Below are 15,150 nucleotides of genomic sequence, written 5' to 3'. Positions count from 1 at the left end.
TCAATCAGGACCCGGGACCTTCATCCCGCTACAGAATGATAAAAAAAACATCTTGGATTATGTGTGTTACATGAATTTGATCCCAGTTGTTGGTTTTTCAGCTGCTCCCAGATTCCAAGTCCAGTTTTGCATGGAAGAGAAACACACACAGCTCTTGGTCTTCCCAAGGAGTCTCCCACCCAAGCGCTAATCAGGACCTACTCTGGTTCACGTCTGAGATCGGACAGTATCACCAAGCAGGATGGCGCCATGGCGGCGCACTCAGCCATTCCAACGGTGTGCATCAATATCTTATAGAATAGAGCCTTAATTGTTATTGTACATATATACATGTAACGGAGGCCAGCAGGTGTCGCTGTGCAGATGTAGTTAGTAAACCTCACTCCCAACAGCTCAAAAGGATTCTCTGGTCACAAGGCCAGAGCCCTGGGTTTTAGCCTTCTGGTTAGAGAGTCCGACTCCCATGCCGGAGATCGTGAGTTCGCATCCCGAGGGGAGCGAATGGGCGGAGTCATAACAACAACGCAGAGTGCAGCCGCTACATACATACATACATACATACAACAAAATTTCTCCTCTGCATTTAACCCATCCTAATTACAGTTAGACACAATCCAACCACTAGCAGCAGTGGGCAGCCAGTCTGGCACCCAGGGTGCTATGGAAACTGGAAAAGAGAATTTTTACTGAATATTGTTATGGAAGCATGTTTCAACAATGCTTGAAACATATTGGCAGAGCTGTGGACCCTCCCCCCAAAAGAGTTACTAGCTCCGCCCCTGTTACAGCCCTGCTGTGGCGCGTGCTGCGGCAGTTTGAGGGTTAATAATACCCATATGGCGCACCAAGAGGTTTGGTTTATCGCTGCTGAGGGCCAACAGGAGAGGAGGGCTGGGTGGAGGCACAGCCGAGACGGCAGTCACTTCCTGCACCTCCACCTGGTCATCCTCAGATCACGGTCAGACGGATCTTCAGTTCCTCGCGGTGATGGTTTGCGCCATCCGCGCTGAAACTTTTTGGAAAGAGTGGAATACGCGCTCAGAGTCTCTGTTGCGGGTTTCTCTTCTGTGAATGTTTCACGGCAGGAGAAAAAAAAAAAAAATTTCCGTGTAGTTAAGACACAGTGATCAGGTCGCGTTTTCTCCCCGTTCACAGAGGAATCCTTAAAAACCTCGTCCAGGATTTCTTTGTGGACGTTTTCTCGTCCGGATCCGAGGCGCAAAAACGCGCGGAACGCAGCGGTGACATCCCGCAAAGTTGTGGATCTCAGAGACTTAAAAACAAGAAATATATATTAAAAAATAAAGAAATCAAAGGTAGGACATTGTCTTCTCTCTGGATTAACTTTTAACTCTTGTTTGGTTGTTCAGTGTTAAATTCCGTTGACGTGCACGCGGTTGTTCCTGTTTCTCTTCACAGGTGCGAAATGTTCAGACTGAAAGGGGGGAGGGAAAAAATAGCGAAATTTCATATGAGATGACTGGAAAATCTGGGGAAATAAATCCAAAAAAAAAAAAAAAAAAAGTAGCACGTCTCGTGATCATTAATCTGCTTTAATGTGATTATTCGTGACCATTGTTTATGAAAATTAATTTTTAAAAGTGGATTAACTGTAAGTGCTGTTTTAATTTGATTTTAAAGTGAATTTGAAGCTAACGTGGGTGGTTTTAAACTGTTAGTGTGGCGATGCATTGATTTTCTTCTTTTTTAATTTATTGATAATATAATGGTTCAAATTGAAGCCATTATTTTATCAATCAGTCAAGTTTTAAGTCATTATTTCAACCAAAGAAGCCAGTTTCTAAAGCCAGTTTTCCCCTTTTCCTTTTTATGTGATTAATCAGACAAAGCAAGGAAGCTGATCATTGAACATTTGTAACAGGGACACAAATCCATCTTCCCAGTGTGTTGATCTGGATTGTGCCACTGGCTTCTGTTTTTCATTTCTAACTGGTCAGCATGTAGTCATTTCACTTTTCCTCAGAATAATCAAATTTTTGTTTCTTGGGAACATGGGAGTGGCTCTTAAATTAAAGTCTTGCATCCTATTATTAAATGAATTTAATATTCCCCCGTAGCTTTCCAGCATGAATATACTTCTCAAAGCTGTCATTTTAAAGGAGTCATATTGTGCAAAATCTGAGTGAAGTTTTACACTATACTCAGTAAAAAAAGAAATGTTATTTTTACTTAATATAGTTATGTCATTTGGTCCCACAGAACTTGGTTATTTCAATGGAAATATAGTAATTTGTTATAATTTCATTTTGTCATGTCACCAGTCATGTTTTGTTGGTCCAGTTGGTGTAACTAGATTAAGTAGATATTGAATTTCATAATGTATATTTGGGGTTGTGCTACTTACCTATGCAAGCATGTAGAAACTCTCCTGCTCTGAGCAGATTTTGGTGCTTCTAACGGTTCGTTTTAAACATTTGTGACATATGTAACAGAAGTCTGGATTTCCTGTTTAAGTTGTAATCCACACCCAATGAGACGGTCCGTGTTGTTGTGACACTGCTACACAGCGTGCAGTATAGGGTTGGATGTTTAATCACTTCATTATCACTGTAACTGGTTAATAAGAAAAATTCATTGCAAGAGCCATGACAACGGTTGATAATAATTATTCAAGCACAGACGTGCACAAAGCACTGAGAGCAGATTGCACATGTGCAGTATGTTTGTGCTGCAGGCATCTTTTACTGTCTTCTAGCTGAATCAGAAAGGAAAAAAGCAATCAGTGTCACAGCTCTGCTCTTTGTGGGGTAAAGCCACTGCTCGTGACTTTTTTTGAATTGACACAACAACAAACTCATTTTAAGATTAAAAGCATGACAGTGATTGCTGACACACAGGAAGGGCTGTTCTAAAATGCTGAGATTCTGTGATGCATGGAGACAAGTCAAAGATGCATGAGTTCGGTTCATCAGCATCAAACTTTGCAAAACACAACAAATATGTCACCGAAAAGCATGTGAGACAAATATAGAGATTTTCATATGCAACTTCTGAATTTGATTTGTAACAACAATAAAAATCCTAGTTAGTTCATAATTAAACTGCATTATTAGTTACGTATACAACCCCTGGCAAAAATTATGGAATCACCGGCCTCGGAGGATGTTCATTCAGTTGTTTAATTTTGTAGAAAAAAAAAAGCAGATCACAGACATGACACAAAACTAAAGTCATTTCAAATGGCAACTTTCTGGCTTTAAGAAACACTATAAGAAATCGGGGGAAAAAATTTGTGGCAGTCAGTAACGGTTACTTTTTTAGACCAAGCAAAGGGAAAAAAAATATGGACTCACTCAATTCTGAGGAAAAAATTATGGAATCATGAAAAACAAAAGAACACTCCAACACATCACTAGTATTTTGTTGCACCACCTCTGGCTTTTATTACAGCTTGCAGTCTCTGAGGCATGGACTTAATGAGTGACAAACAGTACTCTTCATCAATCTGGCTCCAACTTTCTCTGATTGCTGTTGCCAGATCAGCTTTGCAGGTTGGAGCCTTGTCATGGACCATTTTCTTCAACTTCCACGAAAGATTTTCAATTGGATTAAGATCTGGACTGTTTGCAGGCCATGACATTGACCCTATGTGTCTTTTTGCAAGGAATGTTTTCACAGTTTTTGCTCTATGGCAAGATACATTATCATCTTGAAAAATGATTTCATCATCCCCAAACATCCTTTCAATTGATGGGATAAGAAAAGTGTCCAAAATATCAACGTAAACTTGTGCATTTATTGATGATGTAATGACAGCCATCTCCCCAGTGCCTTTACCTGACATGCAGCCCCATATCATCAATGACCGTGGAAATTTACATGTTCTCTTCAGGCAGTCATCTTTATAAATCTCATTGGAACGGCACCAAACAAAAGTTCCAGCATCATCACCTTGCCCAATGCAGATTCGAGCTTCATCACTGAATATGACTTTCATCCAGTCATCCACAGTCCACGATTGCTTTTCCTTAGCCCATTGTAACCTTGTTTTTTTCTGTTTAGGTATTGATGGCTTTCCTTTAGCTTTTCTGTATGTAAATCCCATTTCCTTTAGGCGGTTTCTTACAGTTCGGTCACAGACGTTGACTCCAGTTTCGTCCCATTCGTTCCTCATTTGTTTTGTTGTGCATTTTCGATTTTTGAGACATATTGCTTTAAGTTTTCTGTCTTGATGCTTTGATGTCTTCCTTGGTCTACCAGTATGTTTGCCTTTAACAACCTTCCCATGTTGTTTGTATTTGGTCCAGAGTTTAGACACAGCTGACTGTGAACAACCAACATCAGTCTGCAACACTGCGTGATGATTTACCCTCTTTTAAGAGTTTGATAATCCTCTCCTTTGTTTCAATTGACATCTCTCGTGTTGGAGCCATGATTCATGTCAGTCCACTTGGTGCAACAGCTCTCCAAGGTGTTATCACTCCTTTTTAGATGCAGACTAACGAGCAGATCTGATCTGATGCAGGTGTTAGTTTTGGGGATGAAAATTTACAGGGTGATTCCATAATTTATTCCTCAGTCCATATTTTTTTCCCTCTGCTTGGTCTAAAAAAGTAATCGTTACTGACTGCCACAATTTTTTTTTCTTGATTTCTTATAGTGTTTCTTAAAGCCAGAAAGTTGCCATTTGAAATGACTTTAGTTTTGTGTCATGTCTGTGATCTGCTTTTTTTCTACAAAATTAAACAACTGAATGAACATCCTCCGAGGCCGGTGATTCCATCATTTTTGCCAGGGGTTGTACGTGCACCTGTACAAAATAATTGTGAAACAGGTGAGCAGATTTTTACCAAACTTGCTCGAAATGCCCCTTGGATGAGTGTCTCCATATGATTACCTTTTTAGAACAGATTGGACAAAGACAAAGCTTTGAAAGGACAGTCGGAGAAACTTTTTCCAGAATATTCCACAACAAATTGTGCTGACTTAAGGTGGATATCAATAAGTTATGAAATTACATCACTATTGTTAAAAAAACACATTTATGTGAGCACGCAGGGAATTCATCAACCCTACAATGCCTTCATTCTCTATGTTTCATGTCACACTTCACCCAACACACACACACACACCTCAGAGACTTGATTTGTGTGTGATCACTGTTGGTGTGTTCACGAAAGGCGCTGTGAGCGCTTCCATGCTCGGCAGAATTATTCACCATTCTGCTTCGATATCGCCATCGGAACTTGAACAACATGTTTGAAACTCACTGTTTTAATGGCAGAAGTATGTGACCAAGCACACAGAAGCTCTGGATGTACACACTTTCAGTCTTCATAAATCTCATATAACTAATGCATTCTTTAATCATAAATCCACTCCTGTGTTACCTACGAGGGAAGCTGACAAAGACCGGGTCCCTAAAGGGGCCAGCAGTCTGTTGTGTAGCAGCACTTCAGTTTTAAACAGATGTGGCCATTTACAGAACCTGTGCAAAATATGTCAAAGCCATGACCTTGTTAGCAAAGGTGCATAATTGGACCCCTTTAAAGTTAAAGTTGAACTTTTTTGCAACCCTAGTCGTAATTAAACATCGGTAGTGATTAATATTCTAAGGGCACTACTCATCTTTGATAATTGCTTCATCTGCAAGAAGTAATTTTTTGAAAAGTAGTTCTGGAAGTTAATCCATCAGAGTGAATAGGTCGGTGAATCTGGAGCAGGGCTTCAAACCAAGTTTTTGTTTTACTTTTTATTTTTCAGTCAGTTTGTTCTGAGCAGAATCTGTATTTTAACATTTCCAGTTTTGGATTCCACCATAAAATGATCCAGTTTCAACCAAATGAAATACTGGTTAATGATGCTCCATTTAAGGAGTGTAACTAAACAATATGTATCTTTTCATACAACCCCAATTCCAATGAAGTTGGGACGTTGTGTAAAATGTAAATAAAAACAGAATACAAAAATTTGCAAATCCTCTTTAACCTATATTCAATTGACTACACCACAATGACAAGATATTCAATGTAAAACTGATAAACTTTATTGTTTTTGTGCAAATATTTGCTCATTTTGAAATGGATGCCTGCAACATGTTTCAAAAAAGCTAGGACAGTGGTATGTTTACCACTGTGTTACATCACCTTTCCTTCTAACAACACTCAATAAGCGTTTGGGAACTGAGGACACTAATTGTTGAAGCTTTGTAGGTGGAATTCTTTCCCATTCTTGCTTGATGTAGGACTTCAGTTGTGCAACAGTTCGGCGTCTCCGTTGTCGTATTTTGCACTTCATAATGCGCCACACATTTTCAATGGGTGACAGGTCTGGACTGCAGGCAGGCCAGTCTAGTACCCGCACTCTTTTACTACGAAGCCACGCTGTTGTAACACATGCAGAATGTGGCTTGACATTGTCTTGTTGAAATAAGCAGGGACGTCCCTGAAAAAGACGTTGCTTGGATGGCAGCATGTGTTGCTCCAAAACCTGGATGTACCTTTCAGCATTGATGGTGCCATCACAGATGTGTAAGTTGCCCATGTCATGGGCACTAACACACCCCATACCATCACAGATGCTGGCTTTTGAACTTTGCACTGGTAACAATCTGGATGGTCTTTTTCCTCTTTTCTCCAGAGGACACAATTTGAAATGTGGACTCATCAGACCACAGCACACTTTTCCAATTTGCATCTGTCCATTTCAAATGAGCTCAGGTCCAGAGAAGGCGGCGGCGTTTCTGGATGTTGTTGATGTATGGCTTTCACTTTGCATGGTAGAGTTTTAACTTGCACTGGTAGATGTAGCGACAAACTGTGTTAACTGACAATGGTTTTCTGAAGTGTTCCTGAGCCCACGCAGTAACGTCCTTTACACAATGATGTCAGTTTTTAATGCAGTGCCACCTGAGGGATCAAAGGTCACGGGCATTCAGTGTTGGTTTTCAGCCTTGCTGCTTACGTGTAGAAAGTTCTCCAGATTCTCTGAATCTTCTGATTATATTACGGACTGTAGATGATAGAATCCCTAAATTCCTTGCAATTGAACATTGAGAAACATTGTTCTTAAACTGTTCGAGTATTTTTTTCACTCAGTTGTTCACAAAGTGGTGATCCTCGCCCCATCTTTGCTTGTGAACAGCTGAGCCTTTTAGGGATGCTCCTTTTATACCCAATCATGACTAGGGATGGGTATCGAGAACCGGTTCCTTTCGGGTATCGTTAAGAAATGGTTCGATCCACCGACATCAATAACCTTTTTACTTAACGATTCCCTTATCGGTAATTCAGAGTGGCCGTTGTTTTTGGGGGTGTCAGGAAAATTATAATTTCTCTACATTGATTACAGACCCTGCAACGGGTCTGTAATCAACTTTTCTGCAGCGCGGTTTTGCTTTGAACCTTGAACCAATCGAAGCAGTGATTCACAGATCGAAGCAGTGCTTCGATCATTGCTTTGTTGATTAATTTTTTTTCTTTCGCTTTCCACCGCTAAAACCCTAACGAGCATATGGCTGTGAGTATTATTTACCTTTTTTTTGTTAAACCGACATGTTATGGTCTTCTGAGACAGTTGATAGATGTATTTTATAACTTAAAGACGGGGCCGATGCTAACACGTTAGCATGTATATGGTATTTTCAATGTTAAAATTAGCATTAAGCAGTTGCAGCTGTCAAGCGTTTGTTGTCGTAAATGAGTCAAATGTATTACAAATTGTAATATTTTTAATTTTTTTTGTTTCTATATTAATAATAATAGCAAGCACAACAATAATAGTAAGAATGACTTATCTAATGATTATACAATTTTAGAGAAAGAGACAAAAAGAACCTGAATAGAAACACAACAGAAAATATAAAACCAACTCACAATGAACATACATACATACATACATGCATACAGAAATACGTGTTTCCAGTTAACACCTAGTGACTCTCACACCTCCATTTCATCCCTGTCTTATTTAAGTTTAATGATAGTTTGTTTCGGTCAAACCATATTTTTAATATGTTAATTTCTTCAGTGATTTCCTCCAGAACTATCTGCCAAGCTAGAAAACTGCTGCATCCTAGTAAGAGCAGAATACTACTGGAATGAATTTGAATAAGGAAAGTTTTTTTTTCTCTCTCTCTCACTAAATGGATGCTGCACTCACTGGAGTTTATTGTCTGGAATAGTCCCAGATTGCATTTCAGAGCTTCTAGAATTCAAACATTTTCGTGCAGGTGGTGTTGGGGGGTAATTTTGGGTTTCAGCTTTTTTTGTTTTTCAACACTTTCCTCCCTTAATATGTGAAATCGTGAGTCACTTTTGCGCGGATTAAAGTTACTAACTGGGACTCCCGTCTTGTTGGGAGAAAGAAACGAGAATCATCCTCCGTTCTGTTCACACAGCTCCAAATGCTGCGCGGCTCTCTGACAAGTCAAGTTAGAATGATAGAATCCAGTCGGAATTCATAATTTCAAAGCGAAACACTGTTTTGTTTATTTTTATTTATGTCCAGAGATCAAGGATACAGTGACCAATTTACTATTTATTTACTTTAAGACTCAATGAAATACATAGAAAACCTGTAAAGCCGACATTTAGTACAAAATTCACAAGAGGTATCGATAAGGGAATCGATAAGGAATCGGATCGATAATGGCATCGATATCGATAAAATCTTATCTGATCGATAAGCAGAATCGATAATGGCATCGATATCGATAAAATCTTATCAACACCCATCCCTAATCATGACACTCACAATTAGTGTCCTCAGTTCCCAAACACTTATTGAGTGTTGTTAGCAGTGGTGGGCACACTTCCAATAATCCGATAACAGATAATTATCGAAGATAATGTTTTCATTATCGGATTATCTTTTTAGATAAATTTAAAAACCATCATCAGACTAATTATCTTCCGATGAATTACCGTCCAATAACTTCTAGACCGATAACGTACTAAACTAACCTGAACAGTGAAAAACATTTTTAAACTGTTAAAGCTGTTGAGACCTACCTGTTAAAAGTTTCCTAAAAGGCATGTTGTTCTACCCTCTGCAATCAGAAACCACTCTATCGTCTGTAAGCAAAGGAGAACTGGTAACCCAAAAAAAGTCATTTTCTTTAACACCATACTAATATAATCGCAATGTCACCAAGTCATCCAGAGGCATGCATGTTTAACTTATGGTTCAAATTTTAACCACTCATTTTAGACAAGTTATTTAAAATTATTGTCATGTCTGAAGTTTATAAAGTGAAAATATCAGATATATGTTTTAGTTTTAAAGTAATGTGCTAATTTTTAAGGTTTTGTGAGCACATCCTGTGACCCGCAATGCATTTTGGGTAGGATGATGTAATCTCAGTACATCACGACAGGACAAATGCATTTCAGACACTCTGTTCAGGGTCCACAGATAACAGCATTAAACTCTAGTGCCTAAAACTCTCGTGAATATATTCTCTGGGTTTATAGACATTAGTGTATTTGCGTTTGTTAAATTCCATGCATCTTAAATGTAGCAGACACGGATTATCTGGAATTTTGTTTGACATTTTTTCAAGGGCACTACTGCCATCTACTGGCCAGGAGTGTTCATGGCAGTATTAAACGTCTGGGTACATGGCTGCTCTCAAAGTGTTGGTATTGTCCATTGTCCAGGTGCTTTTTGTGTGCATATATGTTAACTTTGTATTCTAAAACTACAGTTAGAAGTAATTCCGACTCCTTATCGGTCCACACGAACGAGGTTGCCGCCATGTTTTTAGTTTTTGTGGAAGTGACGACAAGAGAATAAGGCTCCTGATTGGATAGAATTTTAATCAGTACCGCCACCCAAAGGTTTGGCAGACTAATTACAACACATTTATACGGTTCGATGTGGATGGATTTTTTTTTTTTAAACAACGTAGTGTGGATGGTTTTTTCCCCAAACTGAAAGGGTAAGATATTCGGTTTTACAAATACCCGACAACGTGTGTACATGGCCTTATGTCTGTGAAAGCCACTATATAAATAAATTTACTTACTTATTTACTAATATTGAGTGCACGTTTTACAACATCATAAAAGTTTTAAAACATGCAATTGCGATGACACTTCCAGGAGCTCCGTAAAAATGCCTTTTTACAAATAAAAATGGAATATTTTATAAAAGCACATTTATCTTTAAACCAACACATGTCACATTAACGTGTTGGTTTACATAATGGATTACTGAACCAATCACTGTTTAGCACTTTTACCCAGAATGCTTTGCGGTGTGTGTTTGTTACAAAACCTCAGAATTAGTGCCTTATTCAACATTAAAAGATATATGTTATATTTTAACTTTGTACAAATGACAGAATTGACATTAATGGAGTTATTCTATCAGTATTTTCAAAAAACCATAAGTTAGTATGACTTTATTTTTCAAGACCGCTGCCTGACTGGAGTGTTGAAATTGATAAGGAGTTGGCGTTATGGCTGTGCTTGGTGGTGTTCCTCTGTGGTGGGGTGGGAGCGCTGTTGTAAACAAGAGCTTCCAGGAGGGGCAGAATGTTGAAAGAAAAATGATTATAATTAGTGAAGAGTTGATTTTGTGGGGGCACTCAGGATTTGTCTGTGCTGCTTCTTGCAGGGGGCAGCATGGTCAAACATTCTTACTTATTTTTAGGTCTTTTACCGCTTTTGATGCTTTTAAAAGCGATAGTGTTAAAAATCAATTTTAGCTCTATAGTAACTATAAATGTCCCATAGACAACACCGGAATGTATCGGTTAGCAATTATCTGTAACTTCCGACACATTTTTGGGTGGTTTATCAGTTTATCTTTATCAGAGATAACTTTTCAGTTATCTTATTATCTGTTATCGAAGTTAATTTTTTGGTTATCTGTGCCCACCACTGGTTGTTAGAAAGAAAAGTTATGTAACACGGCGGTAAACATACCACTGTCCCAGCTTTTTTGAAACATGTTGCAGGCATCCATTTCAAAATGAGCAAATATTTGCATGAAAGCAATAAAGTTTATCAGTTTGAACATTAAATATCCTGTTTTTGTGGTGTATTGAATATAGGTTGAAGAGGATTTGCAAATCATTGTATTCTGTTTTTATTTACATTTTACACAACGTCCCAACTTCATTGGAATTTGGGTTGTATCACTAATGCCACAGTTAACAAGCTAGGCTATGCTGGCCACATCGCTTAGCCTAGTTGGAGCTATCTAATGATTTCAAATATTATTTCTCTTTGAATGTTATCCTTTCCTTCAAACACTGATGAAGTTGATTTCTAAGACCAACATTTATGTGGTACATAGCACAATATTTACGACCTCTGTCCAGAAATGGGAAACCACAACACATTTTACTTTAGTTGCCTGCCGCTGGTACGTTTCTCTCCACCATTAAAAGATGTGGGTGACCTCAACACCAAACTATTACAAGCAGAAAATATTTTAATTAGCAGTAAAATAACCAAAAAATAATAATTCATGTGGTTGCCATTCTTTCAAAGAAACATCACTGTTCCATAACATTAAAAAATATATAAAGTTTCTGGTTTTGTTTGGTTCCTATAGTGATGTATTGTCAACTGTTTCTGGTTTTGGTTTTCATTCTTTGAACCAGTTCAAAGCTTTGACATGGAGTTAAAAATCCACTCTCTAAAATAAATAGCACTCCAACAACACTAACAACCCACTTTTTAATCATTAGCATGTTAGCTGTGCAAAACCTCTGAAGAGTTTTTTTTTTTCCCCCATAATAAACAGGTTTGTGTCACTTCTGCCACCACTGATCTTAAAGGATGGTTCCAGTAAGTTTGTAAATAGTTCCTATATTACCATAATGATAATAATATCACCAGCACCATGGGCCTGATTTAGGTTTGTGTGTAAGAATGTGCAAACATCATTGCATTTGCAAATACACATGTATATTGAATTACAAACCATGCGTAATGAGGATAGCATCTGCCAAATGTGTAAAATAGTACATTTTGTCCATTTAGAGCCTTTGCATTCGTGAATATCCAGTTGGGGTCTGTCCACCCGAGTGTGCAAAATTCTGGGAGGGAACGAGCAAATAAGTGTTTACACGCAACACAATTTATGATGGTCAATAGGAAATTTAGTGGGTGCTGATATCATTTGAATTTTGCGAGTTTAAAACATTAGCATTAACTTTTTGCATTTAACAGACTGCTATTCCAGCACAGAGACTGCACAGAATGAAAAAGGAAAAAAAAAATTAATTGTTAATTTTGAGCATAGTTAATGTTAATTCATGCTTGTTTCTTTTAGAATAAATGTCTTCATGCGTAACAGGTGGACCACACACACAGATGCACATATTAGACTCTGTGTGAGACATTACGGCTCAGGACACACAGCATGTGGACATGCTTATGCACTAGATATTATAATAAACAAACACACAAACAAAAACAACCTCCTATTTCAGACATTTAATTATTGTTCCATACATGGTATTTTAGCAAACTGGTGAATAATTATGCTGCATTCTGCTTGTGGAATGCACAGAGAACTGTGCACAAAGCTGCCTGTGTGCATTCCACCATCAGAATGAACCGTAATGATTCACCAGCTTGCTAAAATACCATGTAAGTAAGGACCTTTGGCTTCTCAATTTTTTACTTGGGGTTGCTGCGGCAGATCTGCATGTTGATTTGGCAGATGTTTTACACCGGATGACCTTCCTGACGCAACTCCACAATACATGGAGAATGGGCAGAGGTGGTCTTGAATCTGGAACCTTCTACTCTGGAAACAAGTGCACTAAATGCATGATCACCACGCTGCCCACAGCTGAAATACCATGTAACAATTAAATGTCTGAAATAGGAAATTGTCTTCTTCTTATTAATTTTTAATTACCAGGATGTGTGAACACACAGTTATGTTGCAGAGTTCTTGCGCAATAGCTGCAAGTAGCTGCTTTAACTTTATTATTATATGGTATGGGATTTTGCCTACTTCTGATTGGCCCATTTGCCACTTTCTGAGCTGTACCACATGTCGAGTTGACCGCTGGTGGATCCGAGTAGACCGCGCATGTGAAATGAGTACACCTCGCGTGCAGCGTAGCGCTAGCTAATCGAGCGACGCCTTCTATCGATCAATCAATCAATCAATCAATCAATTTTTATATAGCGCCAAATCACAACAAACAGTTGCCCCAAGGCGCTTTATATTGTAAGGCAAGGCCATACAATAATTATGTAAAACCCCAACGGTCAATTTCTAGAAATGAGAGCTGCTCCATCCAAAGTGGGATGGATGCCGTCTCTCCTAACAAGACCAGGTTTTCCCCAGAAGCTTTGCCAATTATCTATGAAGCCCACCTCATTTTTTGGACACCACTCAGACAGCCAGCAATTCAAGGAGAACATGCGGCTAAACATGTCACTCCCGGTCTGATTGGGGAGGGGCCCAGAGAAAACTACAGAGTCCGACATTGTTTTTGCAAAGTTACACACCGATTTAATGTTAATTTTAGTGACCTCCGATTGGCGTAACCGGGTGTCATTACTGCCGACGTGAATTACAATCTTACCAAATTTACGCTTAGCCTTAGCCAGCAGTTTCAAATTTCCTTCAATGTCGCCTGCTCTGGCCCCCGGAAGACAATTGACTATGGTTGCTGGTGTCGCTAACTTCACATTTCGCAAAACAGAGTCGCCAATAACCAGAGTTTGATCCTCGGTGGGTGTGTCGTCGAGTGGGGAAAAACGGTTAGAGATGTGAACGGGTTGGCGGTGTACACGGGGCTTCTGTTTAGGGCTACGCTTCCTCCTCACATTCACCCAGTCAGCCTGCTTTCCCGGCTGCTCGGGATCTGCCAGGGGGTAACTAACGGCGGCTAAGCTACCTTGGTCTGCACCGACTACAGGGGCCTGGCTAGCTGTAGAATTTTCCACGGTGCGGAGCCGAGTCTCCAATTCGCCCAGCCTTGCCTCCAAAGCTACGAATAAGCTACACTTATTACAAGTACCGTTACTGCTAAAGGAGGCCGAGGAATAACTAAACATTTCACACCCAGAGCAGAAAAGTGCGGGAGAGACAGGAGAAGCCGCCATGCTAAATCGGCTAAGAGCTAGTAGCTACGCTAAGCTAGCGGATTCCTAAAAACACGCAAAGTGAATAATGTGTAAATAATTTAGAGGTGATTCAGCAGAAGGAGTGCTTTAGTTAAGGCACGTAAAGATTACACTGGGAAACAAATCGTAATGTAGATAACTAGATCAATCTAACTGCGCAGATTAAATAGCTAACAGATACAGAAAAACACCGCTGTGCTCCGGAACAGGAAGTGATACAATACCGCAGTGAGAGCCAACCACCAGTAGAGGCAATCAAGATAACGACCAATCAGATAACACAATACAACGTCTACTTTGGCTGTCAGTTTGTTGGCAAGATGGCAAAGACAGGTTTGCGTCTGTTAGTGACGCTGACTTAAAACGAATTTTACACAAAAACGATGCGAAGAACACCCGCAGAAATACACAGTCAGCTGCCAACCTGTTACGCAAGTACGTCACTGAAAAGGGACATGCGCCCACTTTGAAACTTACGACAGACGGATGCTTGACGGAGTACTCGGTCGATTTTACGTGGAAGCTAGACAGGCGAATGGCGAACTTTATAAGAAAACAAGCCTGATGACACTTCGTCACGGACTCAACAGGCATCTCCAGTCGATCGATGGGATGTCAGTTGGTGCAGTATGACAGTAATAAGAAAGAGTTGAAACTTGAGATTGATTTTTTTTAGTTTTAGTATGTTTAACAAACACCCAATTTTCTTGTTTACCATATAATAAAGCAGTTATAGACTTTTGATTTCGGTGTACCCGTGATTATGCGGACCTGGTCAGGAAGGCCTCGGTGAACCCCATCCTGACCAGGTCCGCATAATCACGGGTACACCAAAATCAAAAGTCTATAATTGTATATTGTCCACTTATGGTGATTAACATGCACAAAATCCTTATTCACATACTGATGTCTGCATCGCATTACCACCTGTTAGTAAATCACCTGCAAAATTGTCTCCACCCACAGAAGTTTGAATTGCCCACACAATTCAACACAGTTGTTATCTGGGATCATAGTCGACTCAGGGGTGGTGGATAAGTGGTTCGTACATTTGGATTCAGTGCGGAAGGTTCCGAGTTTAAAC

The 15,150-nt window shown here is 39.4% G+C and overlaps 1 protein-coding gene across 2 annotated transcripts in view; it reads left to right on the top strand.

Annotated features, from left to right (window-relative positions):
• The first annotated feature begins 860 nt into the window (after positions 1 to 860).
• The window catches only part of LOC117512754 (semaphorin-3F-like), a 59,634-nt gene continuing 45,344 nt past the window's right edge, over positions 861 to 15,150 (top strand). Inside the window, exon 1 of one of the 2 annotated variants that reach the window (XM_034172960.1) lies at positions 861 to 1,316. The gene's annotated coding sequence lies outside the window, so the exon portion shown is untranslated. Of the gene's footprint in view, positions 1,317 to 12,391; positions 12,570 to 15,150 lie in introns of those variants that run through there. The other variant, XM_034172962.1, reaches the window with a different exon arrangement.

Source organism: Thalassophryne amazonica, chromosome 6 (genome assembly GCF_902500255.1).
Source record: "Thalassophryne amazonica chromosome 6, fThaAma1.1, whole genome shotgun sequence".
Lineage (NCBI taxonomy): Eukaryota > Metazoa > Chordata > Actinopteri > Batrachoidiformes > Batrachoididae > Thalassophryne > Thalassophryne amazonica.
This window is presented reverse-complemented; position numbering and strand designations above follow the sequence as displayed.